Source organism: Odocoileus virginianus, unplaced genomic scaffold, assembly GCF_023699985.2.
Source record: "Odocoileus virginianus isolate 20LAN1187 ecotype Illinois unplaced genomic scaffold, Ovbor_1.2 Unplaced_Scaffold_1, whole genome shotgun sequence".
NCBI lineage: Eukaryota > Metazoa > Chordata > Mammalia > Artiodactyla > Cervidae > Odocoileus > Odocoileus virginianus.
The window spans coordinates 2844986-2869127 of NW_027224263.1; the positions used below are offsets into that span (position 1 = coordinate 2844986).

The following is a 24142-nucleotide window of genomic DNA, read 5'->3' on the forward strand; positions in this document are numbered from 1 at the left end:
TACTGACATGGTGAAGTGATGCTACAAAAGGAGCCAAGAGCTGACATAACTGCATTGTAGAGAGAAGATCAGATACTTCAGTTTTTAAACTAGACTCAAAGTAAAAGAAACTTCTTTTGCTCGTGTAATATGATCTATGAAGTGAAATAAAATGAGTGGGTTTTTTTCTTGCTGTAACTACATTGTAGCCTGCCAGGCTCCTCTGTCCACAGGATTTCCCAGGCAAGAATACTGGAGTGGGTAGCCATTCCCTTCTCCAGGGGATCTTCCTGACCCAGGGATTGAACCCAGGTCTCCCACACTGCAGGCAGATTCTTTAACCGTCTGAGCCACCAGGGAAGCCCACTGGCAAGTGAATAGGAAATATCAAAAATCCAGATAATCACAAGGGGTTCTGTACAGATGGAAGTATCAATAATTTCCTTAATGCCCACAGTTCCACCCACTTATCCGATTAAAACAAACAGGAACTCAAATGTCAGGTGACACTGGCAAAAGATTTAAGAGGCATGAAAAGAGTCATACTGGCATCCCTCTGCCCCACAAAGAAAATATTTTTCAGCTAGCCCAAGTATATTAACACTAATATATTATTAAGTAATATTAATATAATATTAATATCAATCAGCCCCCTAATGGGAATTGAGGCCTGCCTGCCCCCAGGTGAAAGCACCACAGGCAGAAGGCAGCAAATGAGTATCCTTTGCTTGCTTTTCACACGGTGACAGGAAGGACGATACAGGGAGGGGATTTTAGAAGTACATTCTCCATCAGTACCCACTTGTTTACAACCTGAACTCTGGGACCAGTGGCCCAGAATATTAGAGGAGCTCATCTTACCTAAGACTGTCGTGCTTCAGACATTCCAGTCAACTGTGATATCAGGTTACTAATATGTACTAGCTGACTTCAAAAAGCTGTAGGAGGCAGAAAGGGTTGAATCATTTCTTTCCCTCAAAGTTTTCATTTCAAAATGTTTCGGGCAACAGTAAAGTATCATTAAGTAATCTCATTTCCTGTAAAGGCCCACACAGCTCCAACTGTGTCCTGCAATAACCTCGACAGGGCCTAGCGGCACTGAGTTCACAGTGCTCAGAGCAATAACAGGCACAGCAGCTACGCGGAACATTCCACTGCAGTACACAATAACGAAGTTACTTGAAAATTAACGTTTTTACTCCAAAGTAAAGAGAAAGCTATCTGTGGCTGCTGGGTAACTCAACTAACTGAGTTGAGCCAGTGCTTCTGAAGCTAAGCTCACAAATTTGAGCCCTGTGTGAATTGGTGAAGAATCTGCCTGCAATGTAAGAGATGAGGGTTCGATCCCTGGGTCAGGAGATCCCCTGGAGAAGGAAATGGCAACTCACTCCAGGATTCTTGCCTGGAAAATTCCATGGACACTGGAACCTGGTGGGCTCCATGGGATCGCAAAGAGTCAGACACAACTGAGTGACCAAGCTCACATACATGTGAATTGGTGAAAAAAAAGGCAATCACATATCTCAGCTTGCTAATGTATGTTCCCTGGTTTGTCATGTGTTGTCCCAGATTCTTACCAGAATTCTTATCAGAGTTGTCCCCCCTCAACCTTTTTCCTTTTTTTGGAGAGACAACCCTAGTGATGACCCAGTAATAACCCTAACTCTAGTCCCACAGAGAACAAGGTAAGAATGTATGGTTACATCAGCAGAAGCCAACCTTCACAACTGGAAAGACACTTCCATGTACTAAGTCCTGACTGAATCCACAGTCATATACAAATGGGTAAGTAAATGAAATAATCAGCTTTGTGCCATTAAACACACACACGAGTTTTTATTCCAAGTGTTTCAACAATATCAAATTATGATAACTTTAAATATTTTATCTACAACCAAATATTTATAATCCCACTTCCAAAATCTACTTAGATTTTAATTGGTAATTTCTAACTGAAGTCATTTCCTCATCTTGCAAAGCATACACTTGTATATTAAGTACATAAAAGATAAATCAGATCCATTTTAAGAAAATACCGCCACAAATAGGTTTTTAACTTATGACTTTTAAAGACTATAATCCTATTTAAGAAGTTGTGCTTACCCTTTCACTAAATTAACCTAAATCAAATGTTAATTTGACAATTAACCTATTGCCAAACCAACTTTGTACTTATGCACTCAGTCATGTCCAACTCTTTGCGACCCCATGGACTGAGCAGACAAAAATTCTAACTTTGTAGGGAATACAAATCTGATATTCATTTCTGAAAAATACAACCAATTATAACGTGCCATCTAAGATTTTCTGGAAAATACAGGTTAGCAACCATACAGTTGCATATCAAATGAGGTATTTGATTCCAGTGATAAAAGACTGAAGCAAACAGGAGACATTCCAGGCTAACCCAGATGCTGTAAGCTTAAGGAATTTTTCACCTATTTATAAGCTTCAGTTCTTGGAAGAGGCTGTATCCCAGCTTACTAAGAAAGATTTTATTTAATTTGGCCCATCAGAAAAAAATAAAATAAAGACCACAGATGAACAGGATAAGGTGCTATGCTCCAGCAAAGGCTAAAGGGAGGGGGACAGTGAAGCTCCAGTACACACAACACACCGCCCTGATGGGGGGGTAATTGTGAACCAATGTGCTGGAGCCAGCCGGCCTGGGTCCAGTTCCTGGCGGTTCCAGTTACTAGAGTTGGATGACCTCGGGCAAGTTATGTACCCTCTGCGCCTCATTTGCCACAACCCTGAAATGGAGGGAATACTACTACTACCTCCCGGGACTGCTATGAAACTGAAATGAGCTGATCTCACAGCTCCAGCCATCACGAACTTCGTTTAGGTTCTCAAAAGCACCAAGCTTAATCTCTCACCTCTGCATCTAGCACATGCTTTTCTCTTTGCCAAGAACATTCTCTTCTCCCTTTTCTTGGCTTCCTTTAGGTCTTAGTTTAAATGACACTTCTAAAAAGCCTTCCTTGACCTCCCCACTTTATGTCAGGTGCCTCTGCTGTTTGTCCTCCTGGTGCTCATATAGCACAACACCTAAACGTGTTCAAGTTTCTGTTCCCCAGCTGGGCTATAAGCTCTGTCCCCATCACTGCTATAATCCCGAGAACCCAGCACAGTACAGGTACACAGTAGGTGCTTACAAAACAGTTCTGGACTGAAATAACAAGTCATGCTAAAGAGGAAGGAGACCAAAGAATGAATTCCCACTTAAATCTTTCACTCTGGGCAGAAATGTATGCCTCTTCATATCTGAGATGTTAGGAATACTTCCTCTCATCTATTGAAAAGTTTGAAATTAAACACGAGACATGCCACATTCTGGCAGAATACAAGTTTTCTGGCCATTCTGGGTAGGAATAATGATTTCACAAGCAGAGCAAGTAACAGTCTGTTCAGTATGTTTACAGCTATGATTTCATGTCTCATATTCCAAAGCCTTTACTGACATAAGGATATCGCAGCAAAATTATATGGCTAGGGTACCGCTCCAATTCTCATCAGCTGGGCTAAATGAAATCCGTTAGTGCAACTGGCACAGATGGAGAGAAGCAAAGGAAGGTGAGACCATGAACGTGGAAAAACAGGAAAGAAAAAAAGTGAAAGTAGTATTAAGAGCGGAGAAGGCAATGGCAACCCACTCCAGTACTCCTGCCTGGAGAATCCCAGGGACGGGGGGAGCCTGGTGGGCTGCTGTCTATGGGGTCGCACAGAGTCGGACAGGACTGAAGCGACTTAGCAGCAGCAGCGGCGGCAGCATTAAGAGCAACATCAGCTGCTAGTCTACAAGGAACCACTGGGTGGCGCCAGTGCCCCTGGCTATCCAATACAGATATGGAACCAAGAGGCAGGGCCATCAATTAGCCTGCATCTTCGACCTTAGTTTAAATGCTCAGAAGCTTATTTTCAGCATACTGGTGGACAGATGCAATTCACCAGATTTCAAGTTCTCTGCATATATCATTAACACAGGCATAAGTCTTAAGGATGTTGTGTTTATCAGACACACCTGGAAGGTGATTTGTCAACACTTTTACCTGGTGAAATTTTTCAGAGTCAGCTTATCATTCTAAATGCAGAGAATCTCAGAGTGAGATGCCAGGGATTCTGAGTGGAGTGAGAAGGAAGGAAGGGAATCAGAATGACTTAGAAAGCTATTCAAAAAACTATTAGGTGGTATTATCCCACATTTTAAAATATGCTTTCATGAATTGATTTTGGTAGCTTTTCTTTAGTTCCTCTTAAAACACTTTTAGTGGAAATAAAGAATATACTTTGTCTTAGTAAACGAACATGATCTTTATCGGAAATTTTTCAAAATACAAATAAAGATTTAAAAAAAAACTATTAAGTTGAGCCACATAAAATTACTGATAGTCAAAAAACTGTTATATACCTCCCAAAATAGCAATTTCAAATAGTTCAACCAAATACACATCTATTTAGAGTCACTAGTTTAGTGAGCCACTGTTACTGATAAGAGTGTCCTATATTTCCGGTTTGTTGGGGGAAAAAAGGTTGAGAATACATACATAGTTTCTCTTTAATCATGAAGAGTTAATTGAACAAATAAATGGAAACAAAATAACTAAAGATAGGGAATTTCCTGGCAGTCCAGTGGTTAGGACTCTGTGCTTTCACTGCTGAGGACCTGGGTTCAATCCCTGGTTGAGGAACTAAGATTCTGCAAGCCACATAACATGACAAAAAAAAAAAAACCCTCAGGACAGGGAATAGATTAAACTATATTAAAAAATAGCAGACATGGGAACATGTTCACCAAAAAAGTAAACGCTATATTAAGTGTAAAAGCAATTGCAAAACAGTATATGAAACACATTTTGTGTTCTGTTGTTGTTGTTCACTCAGTCGTGTCTGACTTTGCGACCCCATGAACTGCAGCATGCCAGGCTTCCCTGTTCTTCACTATCTCCTGGAGTTTGCTTAAACTCATGTCCATTGAGTCGGGGATGCCATCCAATCATTTTGTCCTCTGTCATCCTCTTCTCCTCCTGCCCTCAATCTTTTCCAGCATCAGGGTCTTTTCTAAGACCCAGTGTTTTAGGGGCATTCAAAATGTTTGGGGGCATATGGAAGGATATATACTAAAAATCTCAATAGATGTCTCTGGGTAGGGGGTTACCCTTACTTTGTTTTGTCTTTTTATCCGTACATGTTTCTAAAATAAACATGTATAACAATTCTGGATCCTGGAACAAGAAGAAAGACAAAGACTTTGGTAGGAAAACTAGGGAAATCCAAGCAAATTCTAAACTGTAGAGTACTGTGCCACTGTCTGTTATGTAAAATGTTAACCTTAGGGGAAGTTGGGGGAAAAGATATCCAGAACATCAGAACTATCTTCATAAATTCATTGTAAATCTAACATTATTCCAATATGAAATACTTATTTAAAAAAATAAGCCATGTATTAAGATCACACCTTTTAAACCTAGAAGAAAAAATCCATTTGGTTAAAAAGATTCCTACATTTAAAGAATAATATTGTGGAATCAAACTTCTTTTTTGAAGAAGCTATGCCTTCTAGCATGACAACCAAAAGCTGTAAAGACTTAATGACATATGCATTGCCTTTCATAATATGAAAGTGAAGTTACCCTATTGGGCAAAGACTCACTGAAGCCGGAAATAAATGGCTGAGTCTCTATTTTCTTTGATTTTGTAGTCATCATTGCTGAAGACCAACCACCATAAGAATATTTGAGGGAAGGAATTAAAAGTAAGGACAGCCAGTAACAACCATTTTCTTTTTTTTTTAATTTAAAAAATGTATTTACTTTTTGTCTGCACTCGATCGTCACTGCTGCACTAGGGCTTTCTCTAGTTACAGCGAGTGGGGGCTACTCTCTAGTTGTGGTGCACGGGCTTATTGCCGTGGCTTCTCTTGTTGCAGAGCATGGACTACAGCCTCTAGGCCCATAGGCTTCAGTAGTTGTGGCTCAAAGGCTCTAGATCGCAGGCTCAGTAGTTGTTGGGCACCAGCTTAGTTATAGTTACCCCATGGCATGTGGGATCTTCTCAGACCAGGGATCGAACCCATGTCTCCTGCATTGGCAGGCAGATTCTAACCACTGGACCACCAGGGAAGTCCCAATCCTTTTCTTTTGTAATGTTTCTAGTTGTCAAATTCCAGGCAGCTACAGGTACATGAATATACATTCATTCATGAAAAATCCAGTGAACATTTACTATGCCCTCTCCTTCTGGAGCTTAGTGTTCAATAGATAACAGTTTAAAAGGACATTAGACTAGGCACTTCCTTGGTGGTCCAGTGGTTAAGAGTCTGCCTTGCAATGCAGGGGGGACAGGTTCAATCTCTGATCCAGGAGCTAAGATCTGCATGCTTTGTGGCCAAAAAAACCACAACATAAAACAGAAGCAATATTGTAATAAATCCAATAAAGACTTTTAAAATGATCCACATCAGAAAAATCTTTAAAAAAATTTTATAAAAAGAGGCCATGAGACTAACACAGAGAGCAGACATGCACCTGTAACAGGAAAGGAGGGTCACCCATGAGCCAACCCTCAACCCTATATGCCCAATCAGATGATCATCTTATCTTTTATTAATAAAAAGCTAATAATAATAGCTACCCTCTAGAATTGTCCAGTTATACCTGTTACTGCTTAGGGATCAGCTGGCTTGCTCAAAATGTTTTTTTTTATCTTTAAATATTGGAACAAGAAGAATTATGCAAAGCCAAAGGATGAAAGTGAGGTTCTGAAAAGAAATAAAGGAAAGGAAAATGCAGAGCTGAAGTACACAAACAGAAAACTAAAAGGTTTTGATCAATTTCATCTGCAGACTGCTACCCAGCTGTTACAAACAGGTTACAGCTTTCTGGTTATAATACTACTCTGGCAAGTGTAAAATTTGGAATAGGTCAGTTCCATTGCAAAACACACCCAACTGAGGTTTTGTTACCTGGAAGTTTCATTAGTTGAGTATTGAAAATGCATCAATAAGGTATTTCTGCAGATGAGACCCAAAACAAGAATTTCAAAAAACAGATTTAAAAAGAAGCACCAGTGTACTAAGAACTCCCAAGCAGAGCAGAAGTCTTTCCCATCTCAATGGGACACTGCTTAAGGAAGGGCTATTATGAATCCCCATAAAAAGGTCAGCCAAGAAACTTGCTGCAATTTCAACAGTGTTGATATTCCCTACTAGTAGATATCACCCATTTATCTCTAAAGCAATTAATTTTTGCTGTATCTGCAATGTAATCTGCCTTTAAGACATCCCTTTGCAGTTATTTCTGTGAATTGTTAAGCGAAAATGTATCATCTTTAAGTTAAGTTATAATTCAATCCTCCTAGAAACATTTGCAAACAATAGAGGAGCAGTAAAAGCGCTTTGCTTTCTCACGTACTGCATGAGGCAATACACTGCTTACTCTTCTTCAAAAGCAAAACAAGGTCAACACAGAGGCGGTTCTGAAAACAAACGTTCTCCGTTAAGCACACATCTTGAGGTCTGATGGTTGTGTGACAGTAACAGGCCAGATTTTTAAAGAATAAGAAAAGATATTATTAAAATACCTCCAGCACCTCAATTTGATTGTTTCCAGGGCTGCTATGCCTGAAAATAGAAGAGAAAGGTACTAAGGTCTGGCATCTGGTGCCAAGCCGACCTAGACAACATCCTGATATTTCATCAGCAGTGGGGCAGTGCCAGTAAAAAAAGAAAAAAAAAATTTACGGTCAAGCAATAGCAAGACATGGCCCCAGACCCAGCCAAGTACCAAACTCAAAACAAACTCTAAAAGTTTAGATCATTCCACAGAATAATTTTATCTAACTCAAATATGTAACTGTGAGGCTTTGAGACATTATTGATTTTCTTTCATGCAACATAGAGGTAAGCAGTAGAGGCAACAAATCTAAGAATAGATTTTCCATCCTAAACAGATTCCTAATCACTCCTCTCAAAGCAGAAGAAACACTTCTCATGATCTCATGACAAAATGTTATGACATCTAGAAGAGACCAGACAAATAAAATGACCTTAGTGTCACAACAGCTAGAAACGATGCAAGAGTGAAGAAATCTAATCTAGGTTGAAAAGTAATTCTTTCAACCAGAATTAGCTGCATCAAAATAAGCTGTGTGCATCTCATCAAAGTCATTAAAGTAGCATATATGTGTTTCATAACAACCCCATATTTGAAGAAGACAAATAGAATTTTGACTCAATTTTGCAGATTTCCACTGAGGACTGTGATATCATCAGATTAAACACTGCAAGGCTTCTCAATATTCTCTTAGTTTAGGGATTCGATAGGCTACATCTCGGAGAAGGCAATGGCACCCCACTCCAGTACTCTTGCCTGGAAAATCCCATGGATGGAGGAGCCTGGTAGGCTGCGGTCCATGGGGTCGCTAAGAGTCGGACACGACTGAGCGACTTCACTTTCACTTTTCACTTTCATGCATTGGAGAAGGAAATGGCAACCCACTCCAGTGTTCTTGCCTGGAGAATCCCAGGGACGGGGGAGCCTGGTGGGCTGCCATCTATGGGGTCGCATAGAGTCAGACACGACTGAAGTGACTTAGTAGCAGCAGGCTACAGCTGGTTTCTAAAATATGTCTTTAAACTACAAACTGGAGCTGAGATTCCTAGTTTCCAAAACTCAAGGTACATTCTGGCTAAAGACTGTATGCTCACAGCCACCTCCCACTCCTTTGGTCATGCCCTAGTATAGAATCCACCTCCTCTTTCCTGTGGGCAATGCCCTAAGCAACATGATCCTTCAATCAAAGGCAGTGAGTGAGGTGGACAACAGTCTTCATCAGTTGAGAACAACTAGAAGCAAGATTAACAGGAAGCACTTCCTCCTTGTGTTTTTTAGTTGCTAAGTCATGTCCAACTTTTTCGACCCCATGGACTGTAGCCTGCCAGGCTCCTCTGTCCATGGGATTTCCCAGGCAGGAATACTGGAGTGGGTTGCCATGCCCTCCTCCAGGGGATCTTCCCAACCCAGGGATCGAACCTGAGTCTCTTGCATTGGCAGGCAGATTCTTTGCCACTGAGCCACCAGGGAAACACACTTTCTCCCTAAGAAGTTTAAAAAAAAAAAAAACAACCCTACAATCTTTAAGGGCTAGGGGCTTTATGGGAAAAAGATCAGTGGTCTGAAAGTTGAGTTAGGAACAACCCTGCCATTTCACCACATGTATAGCATTGCAATCATAGGCCAATCACTCCTCACAAACATTTCATATAACCAAAGAACAATGGCTCAAATGCAGGGTACCGCTGACATAAGACAGATTAGGGAGCTATCTGAGCACTGGAATATTCTTTTCCCAAGAGCCAGGTAGAACAGTCTTCCTTTGCAGACTCCATATAATTAGAGTGACTGCAAAAGGACCCTACTGAGCTAGGATTCACGTCAGCCAGCAGGACTAGTGCATGTGTCTTAACAACTGCAGAGAACACTCTGTACTTCTGGGGTTGAGAATCATCATCCTGATTCAATTCTACTCATTCCTAAAAGAAAGACTGGAATAGTGAGATTGGGGAACTCCATTTCAAAATAAGAATAAAAAACAGAAAAGGGAGATTTGCCAGAGAGGTTTCCATTTTGCAGTTGTCTTTTCTAAAATTACTTGTAAAGAAGTAAATTATTTGGGGGGATACTTCCTAAAGAAAGCTACTCCCTTATTAACAGTTTAATTCTCAACGATCTCCTGGTGATCAAGAGAACATTAAAATTAATGTACATAAGGGCATAAATTAAAAACCTGCTTCTACATAAAAATCCTGGCCTTTACACTTGCCACTAAAAACAAAATCAAAGGAAAGGGATCCCAAAATTTCTGGTGGAAAATCTGAGTTGTATAATATCCTTCCAAGTTCAGTCATTTTGCCTAAAAATGTATAACATGTAACTATATTTGAATGAATATGCTAATACTGACATTTCTTTCTACTGAGGGAAATAAACACTACACATTTTCCCATCTGCAGGTCGCTGTAATTCACCAAATAGTGAGCCTGAACCATGCCTTTTCTAGTTTCCAGAGTATGGAAACCACTTTCTTCACAGATATTCTAACCTACTTCTGTAAGGAAATGCCTGGGCACAGAGGGAATCCCAAATATTTTACCAAAGGCTTTAAACCATTCTAGACTAACCTGCAATTGACCAAATCCGGAAGGTTTCTGCAGTTCCAAGTATAAGAATACCATTATCCCGGCCTGCTTTTCTCTTTTCTACTCTATTTGTCTGAAACACATTCATCTGACAGTTATTTATGGCTAGTTCTGCTCAGTTCCACCCCTGAGTCAAGTTACGGTTTTTCAACTATTCTTTGAAGCTACTTCTCAACTTACCATCTTCAGCAGTCATGGAGAACAGAGCACCTTTTACTTGGATGCATCCCATGAGATACTAGTGCTAGTTGTGTCTTCTCTTCTGTTTCCAAAGCCATAACTGAACTTTAAGCTCATTCAACCAAGTTCCTGTTTCCTGTCTGCAAGAAGTTTTCAGCTTTCAGTTCATTTCAAAAGCAGAAATGACTAATATATTCTGAGAAAAATGAATGATCACCATTTCATAGGGAGCAGCTCTGGCCCATTTTTGCTGACCTTTTTTTTATGACATCACCTAGGTACCCCCAGGGGAATCGTCCTCCAAAAACCCTGTCATTTTTTTTTTAACAGTATTAGAATGCTTCAGGCACATGTTGAAGGTAATAAGCAGAATACCTAAGAGAAAACAGGTATTTCACCATGCCTTCCACTGCCTTAACTTCTAACAGTCACTAGAAGCCACCATAAATGTTTCAAATACTTCTGCTAATAGTCTCATCTCACACGCACCTATCATTAATCAGGTGAGAAATGGGAAAACTCTATTCTGCGTGCATGCTTAGTGGCTCAGTCGTGTCTGACTCTGCGACCCCATGGACCGTAGCCTGCCAGGCTCCTCTGTCCATGGGATTTTTACTCCCCTATAAAATCTTCTAACTTCACAGTGCCTATGAAAAAAAAAATCATCTTGCTGCAAAATCAATTCCAGAAAGGCCATGGAGAATGGGGATGCTATTTCAATCGCTGTAACAAAAACATGAGCAGCTACACTGGGCCATCACATTAACACCACTGTCTACAATGTAGAATAGTCTTTTGTTAAATACTCTATTGAATTCATCATAAAGTAAGGTTTTTTCATCTTTAAATCCCACAGTATAAATCCAGAAGTGGTTATAATGAGCCTATAGCAGATGTGCTTAATGAATGCTTCTCGATGAAATATGAGCAGAATACATACTATATAAATCAAACCTGGTCCTGCAACACACTTCTCTTAATGTTCAATTTTACTGTAGACTGAGATACCATAGACAAAGATTCATGTTGCCACAGACACCCAGATTTTCTTTACTTTTATAAGCTGTGAAAGAACACAACTACGCCCACACATTTACCAAAAATTAGTCAGAGCAGTTGGTTTTTCTTTGAACCAAAATAACTGTTCAAGCTCAGTTTTAAAACCTTCATTGAAACCAAACCACACCCAAAAGACCCCTAATGACCTTTTAATATACTGTACTTCTACATCATTACTAGTAACTACAACTTAAATAACGTGCATAAACTCAAAACAGAACTGAACTGGTTTAACATTGAGAATTTTTTCATTCATTGGTTATTTACTTTTGGTGGCCATGACTTTGCTTGAAGATTATAGTTTGTCCCAGAAATCAGTTATTTTAAGTGGAACACTACATTTACCTGGCACATGGTTGTTCTTTTCCCCACTAGGATGTCTTTTTCACTTATTCACGGTTATCGATCATGCAAGATGCTCACTGTATAGAGTCCAGTTAAAGGGAAGCAAGTTACAAATCGGCATGTACACTAAGAACCCTTCTTTTGTAGAAAGAAGATACATATGTTTGCACACGTGCATGTGTGTGTGCATGCAAGTGTCCATACATGTATGCACACAAACGTGTGCCTAAAAGTTGACAGTAGATCTCCCTGGGTATAGGATTATGGTGCTTTTATTCTTTTTTATACTTAAATTTTCAGTGCAGAAAATTCAGAAAATACAAATCGTTTTAAAAATAATGTTCTTCCTTTGTTAAAGTACCAAGTACTCTCTAAATACAAGGTACTCACCCTATTTCTAGCACAATGTTATCATATAAAGCACAATGAAGAAAATGCATTGTAAATATCCTTCAATGTGTAATGTTGCATATGAGGAATCTGTAAAATTACTATCAAAAGGATAATTGTATATTAAAATGCATTATAGAATTGTATAGTGTAAAAAGTATAAGTATCTCTATAATGCCTTCCTTTTGCCCTAGAGATAACCATTCATGGTACCTATCAGTCACACCTCTTTGTATTATCCATATGCATGGCAAGGTTTTGTCTTTTTTAGATACGTGGAATCATGGTATATGGAGTGTTATATAATTCCCTCCACTCTTTAACAACATATTTTGGAACTCCCATTTATATAGGTCTAAGGGATTTCTTTCCTTTAATAGCTTCATATTATTCCACAGAACAGCATGTTATTATTTAAGTCATTCCCCTCTGATGGACATTTAGGTTGCTGCCAAGTCTTCACCATTACCAAGCTTCATTGCTTTGAAATCTTGTATATATTTTTATACAAATGTGCAGATACTTACCCAGAATAGCTTCCTACAGAATTACTGGGTCAAAAATATATGCACATTTAAAAATGAGAGGATTTTGGCACTCTATCAAAAAGCTACACAATTCACACTCTCATTAAAGTGTATGACAGTGTCCATTCCTTTCTAAAAGTGGATATTACAGTTTTTGCTAATGTATTTGGTAAAAAAAAAAAATGGTTTTCATTTCCCTAATTACTAGAGTGAATTTGAGCATCTTTTCTTTTTGAATCATTATTTCAATTTCTTTTCTTTTTTTGTAAAAGGCCAATTCACAACCCTGTGCCACTTTTTCTAACAGGTACCTTTTACTTATTGATCTGTAGGAGCTCTTTACATATCATAGATATTATATAGTAGAAACCTTTTAACCTAATTTTATTTGGATCACAATTAGCTAATTTAAAAAGTCAACTAAGGTGAATAATCATAAAAAAAATATGCTCATGACAAACATTTCATTTTATCTTCATTTTATCAGTGGTAAATGTACACTCATTCATCAAGTTCTTGATAAAGGGCCAGGAAGCCAAAACCTTTCTTTAACTCCAGGCCCACTGACTGTAAAGAAATTTAAACTGAATTCTTAGATAATGCAGAACTTCAAAGAACTTAAAAGATACTTGCAAGGAACTATTTGTGGAGAACCCTTCAGATTTATATATATATTTTATACAAATTTTTTATCATTGTCTTACACACACCTAATTATACACTTACAACTTGCTTTCGTCAACTCATTTCAAAATATACCATTTGTTTTGTTACAATAAACTATCCCCCAACTTCAACTATCAATTGTATTTGCTTAATTTTATTTCTTTCATATCTCTATGCACTCTGCACTTCAACTCCTATATAATTTGAAGCAAATCCCAGACATCATATCATTTCATATGTAAATTTTCAGTAAGAACTTCAATTCCTCACTACTCAGATTGTATCAAGTTATATGAAAATAAATTTCATATTTACAAAAACAAGAACAAGCATAGTAATTCATAATAAAATAGTAATTCATATTTTTAATTTAACTATTTTAATTCATAATAATTCAGTTATAAAAGCATCTGTTGTACTGGTGGGTTCACAAGTCTGGCATATCAGATACCAATCTACTAATAGCAAGTGTTCAGTTCATAGTGTGTTTTACAAAACAAATGAATATCATTTAATATGGTGGGTCAGTCAAGTGGAAGTCAATAAAAGCTTCCATGGCATATATAAAAATTATTTTCCTCCAGCCTGTCATATGACTTTTCAACTTTGTTACGGTGAGTTGTGCTTTCCAGAAGTTTTTAATATATACATAGATTTTTTTTAAAAGACAGCTTTAACTTATTTTGGAGTATGATGTGAGGCAGGGACCCATTTCTTTCCAAATATATAGTGAAACAGTCCAAACTCAATTTCCCTTTTCAACCTTACTTGTAGGTGGGGCATTTAAAATAAACTAAAGTATGAACTTCTAACTTACAAAAGGAAGCTGTGCACACAAAATAATAAACAAACAGTCTTAAGTTCAGCTTGACAGGCTCAAACTACTATGTATTTAAAGATCACAGTAACTTTGGGAGGAGGAGCAACAGAACTGCCATACCTGGTTCTGTCATTACCACTCCCGCACACAACAGAATCTCCAAAGAATATCGCGACTAGATAGGCCTCCTTCTGAATCTCACCAGTTGCCAAACTTACAAACTGACATTCACACTGAAATAGCCCACACTTGACAAAAACAACAAAATCAACTTTTCCAACTCTCCATCTGTTCGTTAACACTGCCCCTAGATCAGTGCCTTTGGACACAATAAAGAAAATGAATACACTCTTCCAAACCACAATTTCCACATGGAAATATACCTAAAAGGTACTAAAAGTCAAGGTAACATTTGTTAAATTACCTTTAAAGCATAGAGACTCAATAACTTGTTATAAGGTTGCTTTATCTCTGGGCAAACTTTGTGTAAAGGACCAGAGAGTAAATTGACTTTTAGGGCCGTTAAGTTCTCTGTTTCAACTCTGACACTGTATTTTGAATGCAGCCAAACAACACATAAATGAATGGATGTGCCTGTATTCCAACAGAAATTTATTTACAAAAACAGGTGGTGGGCAGGATTTGGTCACAGGCAGTATTTTACCCACCACTGTCTTACACCAATGATTGATCTCTTCCAACTAGGAATCCACTATCCTGGCTATAAATTTATTGAGCAAATATTGTGACACTGAAGGGACAATTAATAATTTTAGTGCCCCCTTACAGAAATGAATACTCTTAAAAATCAATCACTAAGCTTTTCCTGTAAGTTCTTCTCAAACATGAGCACATATATTTTTCAAAATAACACTTGTAAGCTACCTTAAACCTAATGCTTATTTTAAAAGATAATTAAAATGAACATTAAGTAGCTACTATAAAAGAAAAATATACAGTCTAGACAGACAAATTCAACATTCTATTCATTATTCTGAGCAGAACAAGCCTACTAAATCTATCATCATATTCACAACTTCACTACTCAAAATGCAGAAGCAGACTTTCAAAGTACATTTAAATGAGAACTCAATTTTTTCTCTTTGGATTACTTACCAGAAATGTTGATTAGAAACTACACAGTTTTGCCAAAATATTTTAAAATTAGAAAGTGAAACTTAAAATCTCCTTGGCATATGACGCATCTACTTAATTTTAAAATACTAATTTTAATGTTATGGTGACTGCCTGGTAAGGTAGAAATTATATTTTTAAGGCACAAAAGGATGGCAGCCATTTTAATCCAGTGAGAACATGTATAAGTATGGATTCACACTCTAAGCCATCAAGGTCACTTGTTTGAAGAATACATCTGAGCTCTAGGAATGCTCAAAGAAAAAAACATGTTCACAATGCTTACAGAAATACTGGATGTTCTACAGAACAGCAAGGAACAAAATTAAATAACAAAGGTACATAAGATTCCTTCACACTATCCATAAGAGGGAAAACTGACAAACTGGACCTCATCAAAATTAAAGACTTTTATTCTGTGAAACTTGCCTATGAAGAGGACAAAAACCTAAGCCGCAGGCTGGGAGAAGATATTTGCAAACCACGTGGCCAACAAAGCACTAGTATTAAGAATTATATAAAGAACTCTCAGAACAGTAAAAAAAAAAATCCAACTAGAGAATGGAGAAAAGACATGAACACACATTTCACTGATGAAAATACAGAGATAGCAGATAAGCACATGAAAAGATATCCAATATCATAGCCATTCGGGAAATGCAAATTAAAACTATGACAAGATATCACCGAATATATATCTATCAGAATGGCTAAAAATAAAAAATAGTAACAACTCCAAGTGCTGGCAAAGAGGAGAACCATTCATGCATTGCTGAGGGAATATAAAATGGCACAATCACTCTGGAAAGCAGTTCGGCAGTTCCTTACTAAACATCCATACAAGCATCAATTGCACTCTTGGACAATTATCCTAGAGAAATGAAAATTTATGTTCATACAAAACCCAGTACATAACTGTTCATAGGAGCTTTATTCATAACGGGTTACAAAGTACAAGAAAGAACCAGATATCCTTCAATGGGTGAATGATTAAACTATAATACATCCACAGCGTGGAATACGACTCAAGAATGAAAAGAACTATTGATACAAAATATATTCCCTGCAAGAATCTCCACACAATTACACTGAGTGAAAAAACATCAATCAGGCAAAGAAAACACATTAGGGGTTGCCAGGGGGTCAGGGAGGGAGTGAGATGGCTATAAAAGGACATCAGAGACCTTTGGGGTGATGGAACTGTTCTGTATCTTGACTGTGGTGGTGGTTACAGGAACTTACACATGTGCTAACACCGCATAGAGCCAAACTGTTGTTTAGTCACTAAGTTGTACCCAGTTCTTTTGCAACCCCATGGACTGTAGCTGGCCAGGCTCCTCTGTCCATGGGATTTTCCAGGCAAGAATACTGGAGTGGGTTGCCATTTCCTTCTCCAGGGGATCTTCCTGACCCAGGGATCAAACCCACGTCTCCTGCATTGGCAGGCGGATTCTTTACTACTATATATTGCCTATATATATTGCCTATAGAGAAGCCCATAGAACTAAGTACACACACCCAAGTGAGTGCATGTAAAACGGGAGATCTCTGAATCAGGTGGCTGGACTGTACCTGTTTCAATATCCTTGTGATACTATGTTACAGTTATGCCAGATGTTACCGCTAAGAAAATTAAAGGCTATTGTTTTTTACAATTGTATGAGAATGTACAGCTATCTTAAACAGCTAAAAGAGTAACAAATAAAAGGAATATATAAAACCAGTCAACAGCAGGAGTGAGAAAAGCAAACCTTTCATTTTTGCTAAAGTCTCAGTAATTGAAAGTCAAGGAATGGAAAGAAAAAAAAGGAACACCAAGAAGAGAGTCTACAGGCTACAATTAACACAATTATCTCCTCCTCCCCTACGGAGCCTTAACTTCCCCAGGATTTTATGTCCCTGATTTGACTGTTGTTAATAAAAATAAACTGACACACAAAACTACCTCTCCACAACCCTCACCACCATCGCCTCCTCCTGGACGATAAAATTAAACCTTGGAGGGAAAGGATTGTCTTCTCAACCATCATACCCTAGAGGCCTGGCACAAAATAAATGACAGATGGAGGAGTGAGATAAGTTGAATGAAGGAACAAATGAATGAATGAATGAGATGCTTGCATATTCTTTTCAAATTACCTAGCCAATTACAGTTACAAGGCAGTCTGTATACATTCCCATACAAATTTCTTAAAAGCCTTGAACCTCTAAAGAAAAATAAAGTGTGGTATGCACATCCTTCACTTGCAATCTGAAGTGAACAATACCTGACTTTTGTAGAATGCTTCCCAATATACAGACTTTCACAGAGAGTAATTCATTTGATATGGATGAATTAAGAACTTTGCATATATAGATTGGAACTAGTATAAGCAGATCTTTGAGAAAAACGTTCTAAATAACTAAGGACTTAATTAATGATTTATGGCACAGCCTTAATGCAAACTGTGATAGATATGTATTGTCAAATTAGGGGACTTATGCAGATTATTCTGACAACATCAAGACTCTTTTACAGAAGTGAGGTAAAGTGACTTGTTCAAGGTTATACATTTAGCTAGCAGTGGAACTGCAGGTCAACTTCTCCAGAGTCCCAATTCATTTCTCTTCCCACGGAATTAGGCAAGCCTCTCCTTTCTCCACCCATCCTGCCCCTACCCAAAACACTCAAAAATGTTCTTCTGAATCACTTATTTTTAAATCGGGGCTTTAGGGGGGAAAATTGAATTTATTCAAGATGTTTATTGTTGCATTACACCTTCTGTGGATTTTTAGGTGTCAAATTACTTCTATCGGAACAGTAAGGTACTTTATTCTACATTGGGAGAAGAGTAACAGCTTAGTGTTTCATCCTCTGCCAAAATGGCAGAGAGGGTGTTAATTCTTACAGGAGTTTTAGGTGTTTCACACTTCTTTTCAATCTAAAAGATGAGCTATTTTACAATTCAAGGAAGAGACCTCACACTATGCAAATTTTTATTGATATGCTCATTGACAGTACAGTCATTGGAACTCTGCTTACAAACTTATGCATCAAGAGCAATTAAAAGGATTTGTTAGAAGTAATATAAAAGAAAACCTAATGTGACAAGCAACTACTGGGAAACGTGGATTTCATCAGGTTAAATCTCCCTTACGCTGCAACACGTTACAATACTAACCGTGAATTCACAAGTCTTAAAATCAAAATACTAGAAGGAACCTTCGTTCAACATCCTCAATTTTGTAAATGAGCTAACTGAGGCGTTGATTAAACCATTAACCAATAGAGCAGACTGCTTACTTTTTCAGAGGGACTCATTTAAATGCCATTTCGCCGTTGTTTCTTAGAGCGATGATTGATTCTTTTAACGTGAAAAGAGCGATCTGAGCAAAGTCATTTCAAGAGGGTGGAAAAAAATGCCTTTGAAAGAGGAGATGCTGGAGTGAAGAGGAGAAATGACGTCTTATTTCAAATATGTAACCCCTTAATGGGGGTTAGGCAGTGAATCATATTCTCCTCGATTTTTCTCAGTGCTATAGACATCGACCACAGTTATTTCTGTAGGGCACTCGAATGAGAGGAAGAGGAAGTGAATAAAGCTGATGCTAAATATACAGCACCCACGGAGGGCAGGGATGTAGATAGGTAGGAGAGGAAAAAATACGAGCATGCTCCTGCTAGAAACCAGTCGTTTTCTAACCTACCTAAAGATAGGAAGCTAAGAGGATATCGGAAGCTAGGGCATCCTTCAAATTCGAAGGGCGGATGCTTCTAGAGCCAGAAAGAGTCCCAAGCTCTCAGATATAGAGCGACTCGAAACGGACAAAATGGAGTTGAGGTCCGGGGGCGTCCTAAAGGTCGTTTGGAGGTCTGGCGAGTCCCTGGTGTGCTCATTGGGGAAAGGTCATGGCAAAGCCTAGCACCACGATCAGGAAGAGCTTTTGACCCTCGGAGGGGGGGGGGGGGGCGATGAGCGGCATGAAGAGGCAAACCAGGGTCTCGAAGACCCCACACCTCAGCAAAAGAGACGATACCGGGATCTCGGGAAATCTTCCCGGCCCCGGAGGAGGCGGGCAGGTAAATCGCCCAGGCTCTAGAAGAAACCGAACGGATTTCGGGAACAGGAACGTCCGCTCCACCCCCCCCCCCCCATCCCCACCGCCCCAGTCCTCCGGGCTCAGGTGTGGGACGGTGGCGCGGCCAGAGCGGGGGGCCCGGGCCATATCAACGGGGTAGGGGTGCCGGGGCCGGAGCCTCGCCGGTTACGGCTACTTACCCGAGGCGCTGCCTGTGGCGTGTTCGCAGCCGGTGAGCGCTCGGCACTCAAGAAGCTGGCGGAAAGGAGCCGCGTGCCCGCTAGAGCCGGGACGAGGAGGGGCGCGCCGCGGAGGCCGGAGAAAAAGCCGCAGCAGCGCGCGCGCGCCCGGAGGGCCAACGGAGGCGGGGCGAGGCGCAGCGGCGCGCGGGCCCGGAAAAGACGCGCCCGGAGGGGCGGGCGGAGCGGGGGCGCGCGGTGGTGTGGCACAGCCGGCCGAATCGCGGGCGACGGCCCGCTCAGCCCACCCACGCTCCCGCCTCCGCTCACCCAGACGTCAGCCGAAAAGGAGGGGCGGCGAGGGCCGTTAGAACGCGGGGGGCGGGGGAAGGTGCGGGGGAACCGAGTTGGCTAACAGCTCCCCGCGGGCTTGCCTTAGGGTCCAGCTCCCGCATCCACCGCCGGTGATGGAGCGTGTTTTCGGGAGGTTCCGGCGCTTATCTGATTTCAGCGAGCTACCCTATAGGCCCACGCCCGCACCTGCGCTCGCTTTCCCAGGACTCCACCCCAGAATGAAAGTTCCCCTCGGGGCATATTCCAGCTGCCCTTTCAAGATACGCATCTTTGGACTTCACTACTCTTTAGAGAGAGATCTTAACGTTCTTTGCCGAAGACATCCTGCCCCTCCAAGCCCCACCTAACGCCTCTCTTGCCCCTTTATCGCGCCTCACTGCGTTAAGACCCCGTACAGCCACCCCCACTTATGAAATATCACAAGAGTGTGTGTGTACGTGTGTGTGTGTGTGTGTGTGTGTGTGTGTGGCCAACTCAGATTACAGGCTAGAGTTGTTCTTAGACTTTAGTATGCATCTGAATCATCTGGGGTGCTTGTTAAAATATGGATACCTGGATCTGAGTGGGGCTGAGAAATTTGAATCTTTAATAAGCATCTCAGGTGACACTATAGGTGGTTGGAAGCCCGCAATTGGAGAGCTGAGAGCTGCAGACTTTATATGTTACATCTTTGAAGTGGGATTACTCATCCAATTTTCAACAGGCCCACCCACTTATATATAATATGCCTATGAATATTGCTATGGCAGTCATATAACTTCTTTTTTCAAGACTGACCTAGAAAGTTCAAGACTTCAAACAACAAGTTTAATTGTCATGTTTATTTATGAGATCTTGTTGTAATACCAGAAATAAGTAATCATTTGTCATCTATAAAATTCACTGGGCACCAACAGTGTACAGAGGACTGTCAAGTATAGTAAACACAAATGAAATCAAACAAATGATCATCCCTGCCCTCAACAAACTTAGTGTCTAGTGATGGAATGAAAACACAGAGAACAGACCCAATAGACCACATAAATCAGACCAAAATGAAAAAAAAGAAAAACTCATAATGAAAGTACATACTTTTGTCAATTTCCTTTACTAGCAGGCATTTAGCCCAGAATTTTTCAATTGGGTAATTTTTTCTGAACACTGAGTCAGTCGTAGGTTGCTAAAGTTCCTCCAGCTTTAGAAGGTGTAAAGGAAAGAGCCTGAAGCTATCAGTTTTTGTTTGTATGTATGAATCTGTGCATGTACATACCTGTATATAAGCATGTCTGTAAATACAGATATAGAGATATTTATCAGACCAAGAAACTAGTTGAATTTTCAAGATCTTTATCATATGCTAGTCATTCATGCTAACAGTTCTGACTACCTTTATCATCTGCCTTTTCTCACCTTTTCCTCTCTAGTTAACCACACTCAGGACGAAGAGGATGGAAGGATCTCCAAAAAGGAAACCAAGTGTATCCACGCTGTTTCTAACTGCTCTTTTTTCACTTTTTCAAGGTCAATATAAACTTTGCTTAATTTCTTGTCATCAGAAACCCTCTAGAAGTGTACTACCCAGGAGCAAAACATCCCCCAAGCCACCTGTAGGACATTTTAGAGAGAACATTTGCATCACTGTTTACTAGTTTGGAAGACATGGGATTATTATCCCTATTTTACAGATAGAGAAACAGATGCAGGTTAAACAGCTTGTCTAGACATACAACTAACCAGTAGCAGAGCCTGGATTTCCCATCACAATTGTGATTCCCAAACCAGGGTGCTTGCACTACATCAGGCTCCCTAGGTAATAAGTTTTACCCAGGACAACCAGTCCAATTAGAAACAGAAGAGAGAAACATATGAACATGGAGAAAAGTTAGGAAAATGTACAGTGCAATTGACAGATTCAACATACAACATAAAAAGCACTGTAAGCATGGAAATTAAACTGAAGGCAAACAGAATTTACAGGACAGCTCTGTTAGCAGGTACTGATATTTAGACCTTGCCCACTTTACTCTCCTGTAACAAGAAGCTGAAACAGATAGCCAGGCTGCTCTTGGCATTAGTTATTTATGGAAGGGCAGAAAACAACTGTTCTTCATTGACTGTGTAACAAGCCTTTGCATGTTAAACATACTTCACATGTTTGTAAAATAATAATTTCCTTTTTGGTCTCACTACAAGCAGCAGGACTTTATAATAATATTTGTATAGCTAAGTGATGTTATGCTTTGTCATTCATGAGACCTTATTTTTTTTAGACCCAATAACCAAGCCAAATATTGTCTTCAGTGGCATGTCTGAAACTGGTGAAATCAGAAACCTAGACAGAAGCTGATCTAACTGTGAACATAAATAATAACCTAAGCTAATCCTTTTGAAAATGACCATAGCCATCGCAGCTAGATTTAATGTCATTTTTTGAGAAACAACTCTTTTATCTTTTTAGACCACAATTTCTTGTCACTTTAAGTACATTCCACTGGCTTTTAAACTAATTGAAAAGACAAAGCAAATGGAAAGATACTGAACTTATCTGGATGGGAAATCTCAGTAAAAACCCAATTCTTCCTAAATTCATCTGTAAAGATCATGCAGTCCAAACCAAATCCCAGCAGGGTTTTAATGAAATTTGACTTCCGTGTCTCTCATTAACTCTGTCTTCTTAAAAACAAATTCTATCCCCTCTAGATAAAATCCTCTGAAGTATCCTCGCAAATTGCTTTTGCAACCTTCCCAAAAACAAAGAAAAAAAGAACAAAATATTCATGTTTATCCATAAGGCCAGAGGCAAATTGAATGTGCAGTGGTAGTCCTCAAATCTGCAAAAAGTTACCTTTTGTATAGTTTGCCCATTTTCTGTAGTGATTCTAGCCTAATAATGTTAGAGGGAAAGGTTGATCATCAATATCTTTTTTTTTTTTTTTTTGAAAAACCTTTTTGCTGGAAGAAAATTGCTTTACAATATTGTGTTGGTTTCTGCCACACACAGCATGAATCAGCTACAGGTACACATGTGTCCCCTCCCTCTTAAACCTCCCTCCCATCTCCCACCCCAGCACCCCACCCCAGGTTGTCGCAGAGCACTGGGTTGAGCACCCCATGTCTACTTGAATCAGGCCAGATCATGAAGTTGTTTTTTTCTTTTTTCCCTCAATTATTTATTTATCTATTTTTGGCTGCACTGGGTCTTGGCTGCTGCTCTTGGGTTTTCTCTAGTTGTGGCAAGTGGGGGCTACTTTTTGTTGTGTTGCTCAAGCTTATTTTTGTGGCTTCTCTTGTTGAGGAATACAGGCTCTAGGTGTGCGGGCTTGTAAATCAATATCTTTTTCATTTTTTAGAATTTTCCTTTTTATTTTATTTACTTCTTCAAAGTTTAAACTTTTCATTTTCTATTGGAGTACAGCCAATTAACAATATTGTGGTCATTTCAGGTAAAGAGTGTAGGGACTCAGCCATTCATATACATGTATCCATTCTCCCCTAAACCCTCCTCCCATCAGGCTGCCACATAACATTGAGTAGAGTTCCATGTGCTATACAAGTAGGTCCTTGTTGGTTATCCATTTTGAATATAGCAATGTGTACAAAAGGTCATCAATATCTTAACTCGCTTTAAATCTTTATTTTCCTTTCCTTTTCACATGCAAGAAGATTTGGTTTCTTTACCCATTCTTAAATGACGAGTCAAAGTTTTTCCTACAGCACACACCCATCTTAAAAGACAAGTCCAGAGTTCCCCTTACTCGAGGTTTCCCTGGTGGCTCAGTGGTGACTAATCTGCCTCCAGTGCAGGAGACACAGCTCTGATCTCTCCCTGGAGGCGCTCACATGCCACACAGAGACTGAAGCCCACGCGCCACAACTGCAGTCAGTGCTCTACAGCCCAGGAGCCGCAGCTGCTGAAGCCTGTGTGCCCTAGAGCCCTGCTCTGCAGCAAGAGAAGCCACTGCAGTGAGAAACCTGTGCATCACAAAGAAGAGCCACCCCCCGCCCCAACTGGCTGCAACTAGGGAAAAGCCCATGCAGCAGTGAAGACCAGCACAGGCAAAAATAACTAAACGAAAGTTTGTTGTTGTGTTTTTTAATGTCCTTTGCTGGGAGTCATTGACTACTGGAGTCAGGAGGTCACATAGAGTCAGACAAACAGGAGAGAAACTCTATGGGCTTTGGACTTGGACCCCTCTAGACAAGTTGCATAACCTCTTCTGAGCATCAGCCTGCTCATCTGTAAATCAAGGATAATAATGATACCACGTTCATT

General features: G+C 39.8%; 1 protein-coding gene across 3 annotated transcripts in view; it reads right to left on the bottom strand.

Annotated features, from left to right (window-relative positions):
* Positions 1–19732, bottom strand: part of ACSL4 (acyl-CoA synthetase long chain family member 4) — a 77627-nt gene extending 57895 nt beyond the window's left edge. For 2 of the 3 annotated variants that reach the window (XM_020886681.2, XM_020886679.2), the window contains exon 1: positions 19558–19730. The gene's annotated coding sequence lies outside the window, so the exon portion shown is untranslated. Of the gene's footprint in view, positions 1–19557 lie in introns of all 3 variants that reach the window. The other variant, XM_020886678.2, reaches the window with a different exon arrangement.
* Between the last annotated feature and the right edge of the window lie 4410 nt (positions 19733–24142).